The sequence below is a fragment of the Gavialis gangeticus genome, unplaced genomic scaffold (assembly GCF_001723915.1).
Source record: "Gavialis gangeticus isolate Ggan-Ray unplaced genomic scaffold, GavGan_comp1, whole genome shotgun sequence".
Lineage (NCBI taxonomy): Eukaryota > Metazoa > Chordata > Crocodylia > Gavialidae > Gavialis > Gavialis gangeticus.
In genome coordinates, this window is record NW_017728994.1 from 61,981,762 (window position 1) to 61,989,202 (window position 7,441).

The window sequence follows — 7,441 nt, forward strand, 5'->3', positions numbered from 1 at the left end:
GGAGGGTCCTGGATTTGCTCCATGCGGGGCCAGCAGCAGTGGCCAAGTGATGTGGCTCTGCAGGCTGTATCTTTGACACTCCTGCTTTAAATGATTTTCCTGCACTACATTATTTAAACCATTATCATGAAAAAAATCTATTGTACATATCTCTACTGATGTCAGGTGGGGAGGCTTTGCCTGATATATTCTATTGGGTGTAGTCTGAAGTGCTTGTGCATTGCTGCTTTCTGAAGCATGGAGAGGCTGCCTTACTTAGATGGCTGTGAAATTGCTATTGCATCCCAATAGTTAAGCTGTCTTCAATTTTACACTTAAAGTAAGAGTTCCAGTTTTATGAAACACTGAAGTTGCCTGGCTTTTCAGTCCATAATCTCTTAGCAAAGCTTGAGTGTCCTGAGGGATTTTGAGAAAATCAGCCATTTCCAAGTTCTAATCCATTTTAACCTGAAAAAATGTTCATACTCTGAAGCTTGTGATTTTTCACGTCCCTCTGGCTTAAAAAACTGAGGAAAAAAATATTAAAATGTATTAGTGAGAATAAGCAAATTTTAATTAAAACGATATTATGGCTTATATACATCTAAATGTGTCAGATTTACATAATGGCTGATTTTCATTACAGTTACTTGGGGAAAACTATGGTCTGAGCTATGCTTAGTTAAGGGACATGAGGATTTATGCTGAATTTATCTGATGGAGGCAATAGTTTATGAAAATTAGGATATTCTGTAAGGCAGTCGCTGTTCAACATGGATCAAGAGTTTACTGGTATCTACATGAGGAAGTTAGTGTGCACTCAGCTAGGGTGTGAATTTAAAACATGCTATCAACTCCACTAACTTTCCAAGTGACCGTTCTCACTTGGAAATGAGAGGTGGCTTACTCTACTTTCACAGTGGAATAAGCTAAATTGTACATATCAATCCCACTAATGGTGGAATTCTGTTATGCTTTTTGCACTTAAATGACAGTTTTCTAGCTACGTAAGTAGCCTTCTTGACACTCAGAGTGTGCCTTTTAATTACCTGTGCAGTGTGAATGGTCAGTGGTCTATGCACTGGCTGGACAAGGAAGTAGGTCCATACGCATGTCCTGTATACAAGTCATAAAAGTGTAACTGGAAAAAATGCATAACTAGTGCTATTGACCCAAGTGCTGACTGGAGGACACTTGCTTAAAAAGCAGAAGACCCAGGTTTTATGTCCTGTTCACCCACCTGGGATTTGACCACGTAGCTCTGACTTCCTAGGACAGTGCTCTCACCACCGCACTGTCAGGCCCCTACTGCAGGGAGAGGGAGGCGGAGGTACAGCTGCATGCTGCACAGGCAGGCAGGGCAGCTGCAGTGCCTGTTTGGCTGCCTTTCTGGGGCACCGTGCTGCTTCCCTTCCCTGCCAGACCACGTCCTGCACTAGACATTAACTGTAATGCATTACCAGTATAATTATACTTACCATTTAACCATTTAATTTTTCACATTCCTAGTATCTACACCTATCACACACTTTGCATAGGTGACAAAAAGGCCACTTGTGTGGCTGGAAAAGTGCCTTTTGGGTCCACAAAGGATAACAGAATTCTGTCCCAAGCATCTACGTGGGGAGTTACTATGCAGTAGCTAGTATTCACTCTGCTAGTGTTCACTCCATGGCTTGCTTTATAACTTCCCTCTATAGACAGGCCTCAGGGATTGTGTTCAGTTAGTTAAGGACACAACTCCTGAACTGGGTGAACAGTTTCAAAGTGATCATACAACATTCAGCATTTGCCATTTTATGAAGCTTTGTGAATATCAAAGTGAAGCCAATATCGAAGTGAAGATCTTGGACAAGTTACATGGTTCCATGGACAACAGTATCCTTGATAAGGCAGCAATTATTTGCTGCTCCGAACCAAAACCAAGTCCACCCTGACCTCAATCACTGAGCTCCAGTACACTGATGATTCTGTAGTCTGTGCTTTGGGCAATTGTTGACATCTCTACTGAGGCATACAAGAAAATGGGACTCATGTTAACTCAGAAGACTAAGGTCCCCCATCAACAAGCTTTTAATGAGCAGTTCCCAGCTCTGGTAGTTCAAATTCATGATGAGACTGGAGAATGTTGACCATTTCCCATACCTCAGAAGCCATCTCTCGCACAAGGCTAACATCAATGAAGAAATCCAACATCACCTCAGATGTGGAAGTGCAGCCTTTGGACAGCTGAGAAAATGGGTGTTCAAAGACTGCAACAGTAGATCCGAAACCAAGCTCATGGTTTATTAAGCAGTTGTGATCCCCACCCTACTGTACAGAGCTGAAAGGTGGACAACGTACCGGAGACATCTCAAGTCACTGGCAAAGTACCATCAATGCTGCCTGCAAAAGATCCTTCAAATCCAGTGAGAAGATAGATGCAACAACATTAGCATCCTCTTGCAACAAACACCATGAGCATTGAGGTGAAGATTCATAGACTGTAGAGTCAGAAGGGACCCCGAAGGATCATCATGTCTGACCACCTGCCCCAGGAAGGAAAAGGACCGAGGTCAGACAACCCCAGCCAGGTGCCTATCTAGCCTCTTCTTGCAGACCTCCAAGTTAGGTGACAGTACCACCTTTCTTGGCAGCCCATTCCAGATTCTGGCCACCCTTACTGTGAAAAATTTCTTCCTAATGTCTAACCTGAATCTACTCTCTACTAGTTCGTACCCATTGTTCCTAGTTACTCCTAGGGGTGCCCTGGTAAATAGCACATCTCCAACTCTCTGTTGTCCCCCCTTGATAAACGTATAGCCTGCTACAAGGTCTCCCCCCAGATGTCTCTTGTGAAGGCTGAAGAGATCCAGATCCCTCAACCTCCCATTGTCAGTTCTTGCATGGAGGCCACTAATCATACTAATCAGGCCCTCCTCTGGACCCTCTCCAGATTCTCTGCATCCCTCTTGAAGTGCAGAGCCCAGAACTGGACACAGTACTCCAACTGCGACTTGACCAATGCCACGTAGAGGGGGAGCATCACCTCCCTTGATCTGTTGGTCATGCATCTGCTAATGCACAATAAGGTGTGATTGGCTTTGTTGATGGCTTCATTACACTGCTGGCTCATCCAATATCAACTCCAAGCTCCCGAAGCAAATTTTACTCTCTCAGCTCAGTCAAGGCATATGCTCAAGAGGAGCATAGAGGAAGCACTTCAAAGATACCCTCAAGGCTACCTTGAAAAAATGCAACATCAACATCAACTCATCAGAGACTACTGCCCAGGACCGCCCCAAATGGAGGAAGACTCTGCTGCAAGGATTGCAGTACTGCAAAACTTTACAACAACAGAAGGAGACAGAAAAGCAGGAGCACCAGAAACAGCGTGTGGTGGGCCAAATCAAGAATCTGGAGCTACCCACCCCACACAGAAACAAGTGCCCGAGTTGCAGCAGAGTCTGTTGATCCCAGATTGGTCTTGTTGACTATCTTTGGACCCACAGATAAAATAATCCTGGAAGACAGTCATCTGTGACTGTGAGGGATAGCCAAAGAAGTATTTGCTGACAAGCATTGTTCTTTGTGACGCTTTTTAGCCTATTTAGGATCTTCTTGTTTTCACAAAAACAGCAGTTGCTATGCTGATGATCCAATTCTTCATCAACCCTTGGAGCTCCTGAACTGGTTTGCTATTTTAACAAAGATCTGTAAAAGTAGCCATCACTCTATGGAAGATACTTTTATAATTCAAAAAAGAAAAATATGGATATAACCACATAGCATATATGCTAAGACTGTTGTATCCTTAAAAAACCTAACACAAAACTATAGAAGCAAGGAAATGAAACATGCAGGCATCTGTTTGACTTGCCTTTTATTCCCAGCCCAGAAGCAGACTCCTTGCTACTAGAACAGTATGAACAGTCACCTTAGCTGTGTCCAGTTCAGAACCTAGACTTCCAGCTAACCTCCTCCCAATCCAAGTGGTAAATTTTTCTGTGGAAAATAGAGAGCTAGATGAAAGGGAATTCTAGATACTGGTGCTGCTTAGAAGATAATTCTTTTTTTTTTACTTTCTAGTTTAAATTATAATAGAATTTTAATTTTTTTAACAGAAAAATTATTTCTTTTATTGATTTTTTATGTATTTTTTTTACAGTTAAAATATTGCACAGCCTCAAAAACATGTGAAGTTGCCTAACAATGACAGTGCACTACAAATAATTTAAATAGTGGCTTAATCACAGGGTGACAGATAGGAGACACTTTGCATTCCCTCAGATAGCTTATCAAAATAATAGTTTCTTTTTGCTGTGAGAAGGGTGGGGAGGATTGGAAGAGGAGCTGGGTGTGGAATGGAGGACTCCTGATAAGTCTGTATAGTTGTTTTGGAAGTACTTTCCTTCCCTTTCTCCTTCCTGTCTTTTCCCCCCTCCTAGTTCTACTTCTCAAGTAAACAAATGCATTACATAGAAATTACCATGTTGGATCTAACCTCAGGTTTCTTGTCTGGTCACTTCTGAAGCTTCAAAAAAAAGAAAGGTATAGGGACTGTGCAGTAGGCCAAAGTAAGATAATGTGCCCTGACCGTGTTAGATTTATAATAGAGATTGGCTTCAGCTTGTGGAGTATCACTTTAAACATTCTGTTATTAATTCTATTACTTCTAACTGTGGATATTATTGATAGGTACTATTTGTCTCCCTTTACAGATCATTAATGCTAATATTACATATTAGAAAATTACATATTAATAGTAAATGAGACCTAGTATGGAACACCAGGGCATAGTGCTGTTAACCTTTTGCCATGATGAAAATTGACTATTTAAATACCTTTGTTCCTTAGCCAGTTCTTGATCCCATTTTTGTACCTGGCCCCTCAGTCAAGGGCTACATACCTATTTTCATAGTCTCTTACACAAGAACTTGACAAAGGTCTTTTGGAAGTTCCAAGGCAGTCTGTTAACCACTTCTCCTTTATCCATTGCTTTGTTATCACATTCAAAGAATTCTGAGAAATTAGGAAGATATGATCTTCCTTTTCCTAGAACAGGAAAAGAAAAGAGGCAGACAATCATCGAGTTAAAAAAATCCAATGAAAACAGCTAGATTCCAGTTCTATAGAGCAGCAATTCCCAGGCAAGATGCTGCAGCACCCAGGGGTGCTCTGAGATCTTTTTAAGGGGGGTGCGGAGTGCAGTGCAATATTTGCACTCATAGATGCGCAAACACCTACACCATTCACAAGATAAAACCAGGATTTTAAATAGGAATATATAGGGTCAAAAATATTCTTACCTGCTACAGTCTTTCTGAATTCTTTGCAACAGAAGAATTGTTTTATTATTTGTCCATAGGAAAAAAATGAATGAAAGCTAAGAGCCGGCATTTTCTGAAGGGTGCCTTGAGTCTAACACAGGGTACCATGAGTATGAAAAGCCTGAGAGAGAACCACTGCTATAAAGACTTACAACTTGTTGAGAGGAATTTACTTTGCAGTACCCCTGGGTGGGAATTTACAGTACATGCACTATTTTGCACTACATCTGGTGCACTCAGTTTATTAAGATATCTTGAGGCTTGTCTACAGGCAGAGCTATTCAGAAACAGTAATTATGCATGGGCTTGACTTTACAGAAGCATTTGCAGGATCTGTATTTTGTATGTATTTATACAGCACCAAGCATAACTAGAGCCTCTGGACCTAACTGTAACAAAGAGAGTTGATAATTAAATCAGACTGCCCTAAGCAATACAACTTTATTTGATGAAGCATCTCTCACATAAACTGTATCCCACAATTAGCTACAGCATTAAATAGCATGGAGCTAACTTTACTCTCCTAAACAGGTCATAAAACAGGCAGGTGTTTTTGCTGGCATCTAAGGAGGCCGCTGTCACTTAAAGGTGCATGACAAGACCCTGAAGTCGCTAAAATATTGCATACTCAGGTGCTGCGTCAGCCCAACACTTGCCTACGTTGCAGTTCGCGCACCACAGAGGCAATCTCATGGCTTGGATGGATGCTCTCCCATCCCCCGTATAGCCAGGAGGATGAACAATTAAGACTTTTGGGTTGACAGCAGGGGCAACGTGTAGGGGGGTGCAGGCGGGTGCACGTGCAACCCCTGACCGTGGCAGCGCACCCCATACAAAAAGGCATTGCCAACAGCACCAGGGGCTAAGACCCCTGGTTGGTGCTCACCACCCTCGCCACTGACAGCACAGGCAGCATCTGCGTGAGCGCCACACTCACCACCGCTGCACTCCTGCTGCCGCTGCGTCCCCCCAGCTGCCAGGGGCACACGCCGGTCATGGTTGACAGCAGTGATGGAGGCAGTATGGTGGGGATAAAGACTTTTACAGCGTCCTGGCCTTGCTCACCAGTGCTGCTATTTCACGTTCAGTATTCAGTATTGCCAATTCTCATGATTTTTTGGTGTTGTTCTTAAAGTCTACACTTCGGGAATGTGAAAAAGTTCTCTCTCTTATTTTCACACACATACACACACCCCCACACACACCCCGCTTAACTCTGTTTTGCTTAGCGCTATTTTGCCATAACGCTCATTTTAAATTGATCTCCAATTCCACTTAGCGCTCGGTGAGTTTCGGTATAATGCTCGTGGTCGCCATCTTGGGTCGTCAAATACTTTTGGCTTCGCTTAATGCTGTTTTCCAGGAACCAATTAAGACTGCTAAGTGGGGGGTTGCGTGTGCGTGTGTGTGTGTAGATATATAAAGAAAGATCTAAGTTTTTCACATTAGCTCTTTTTATATGCGCATGTGCGTATACACACGCACACATCTATAAAAAGGAAGAGCTAATGTGAATATATGTGCGTGTATACACACATATATATACATACACACGTTTTCACATTAGCTCTTTATGTGTATGTCTGTGTGTATACACGCATATATATTCACATTAGCTCTTTTTGTATATACACACACGCATATTAAGAGCTAATGTGAAAAACTTAGATCTTTATACACACACACACACAAAGAGCTGTTCTATATATACACACACATATATATAAAGAGCTAAGTTATATATATATATATATATATAAAAAGAAAAGAAAGCTAAAAAAAGGAAGAGCTAAGTTAAAGAGCGACGCATATCGTATATATTTAGAAAGAAACAGCTAAAACACATCTCTATGTCTCTCTCTCTCTCTCTCTCTCTCTGTCTCTATGGAGATCGAGACAGACATAGAGATGTATGAAAGAGCTGATGTGAAAAACGAAGCCCCTTCTTTGACCTATCGGACATACACAGAAAGACGGACACGTCCCACATGCCCGAAGCACAAGGCCACAACTCGGGAGAGCCGGCAGCGCTGAACGGGGCTCGGCCACATCCCCCCGGGGCGGGAAGGGAGAGGCGAGGCGCGGCGAGGCGCTGCCGGGATCCCCGCGGGCCCGGCCCTGCCGCGGGCTCGGTGCAGCATCTGCCCGCCCAG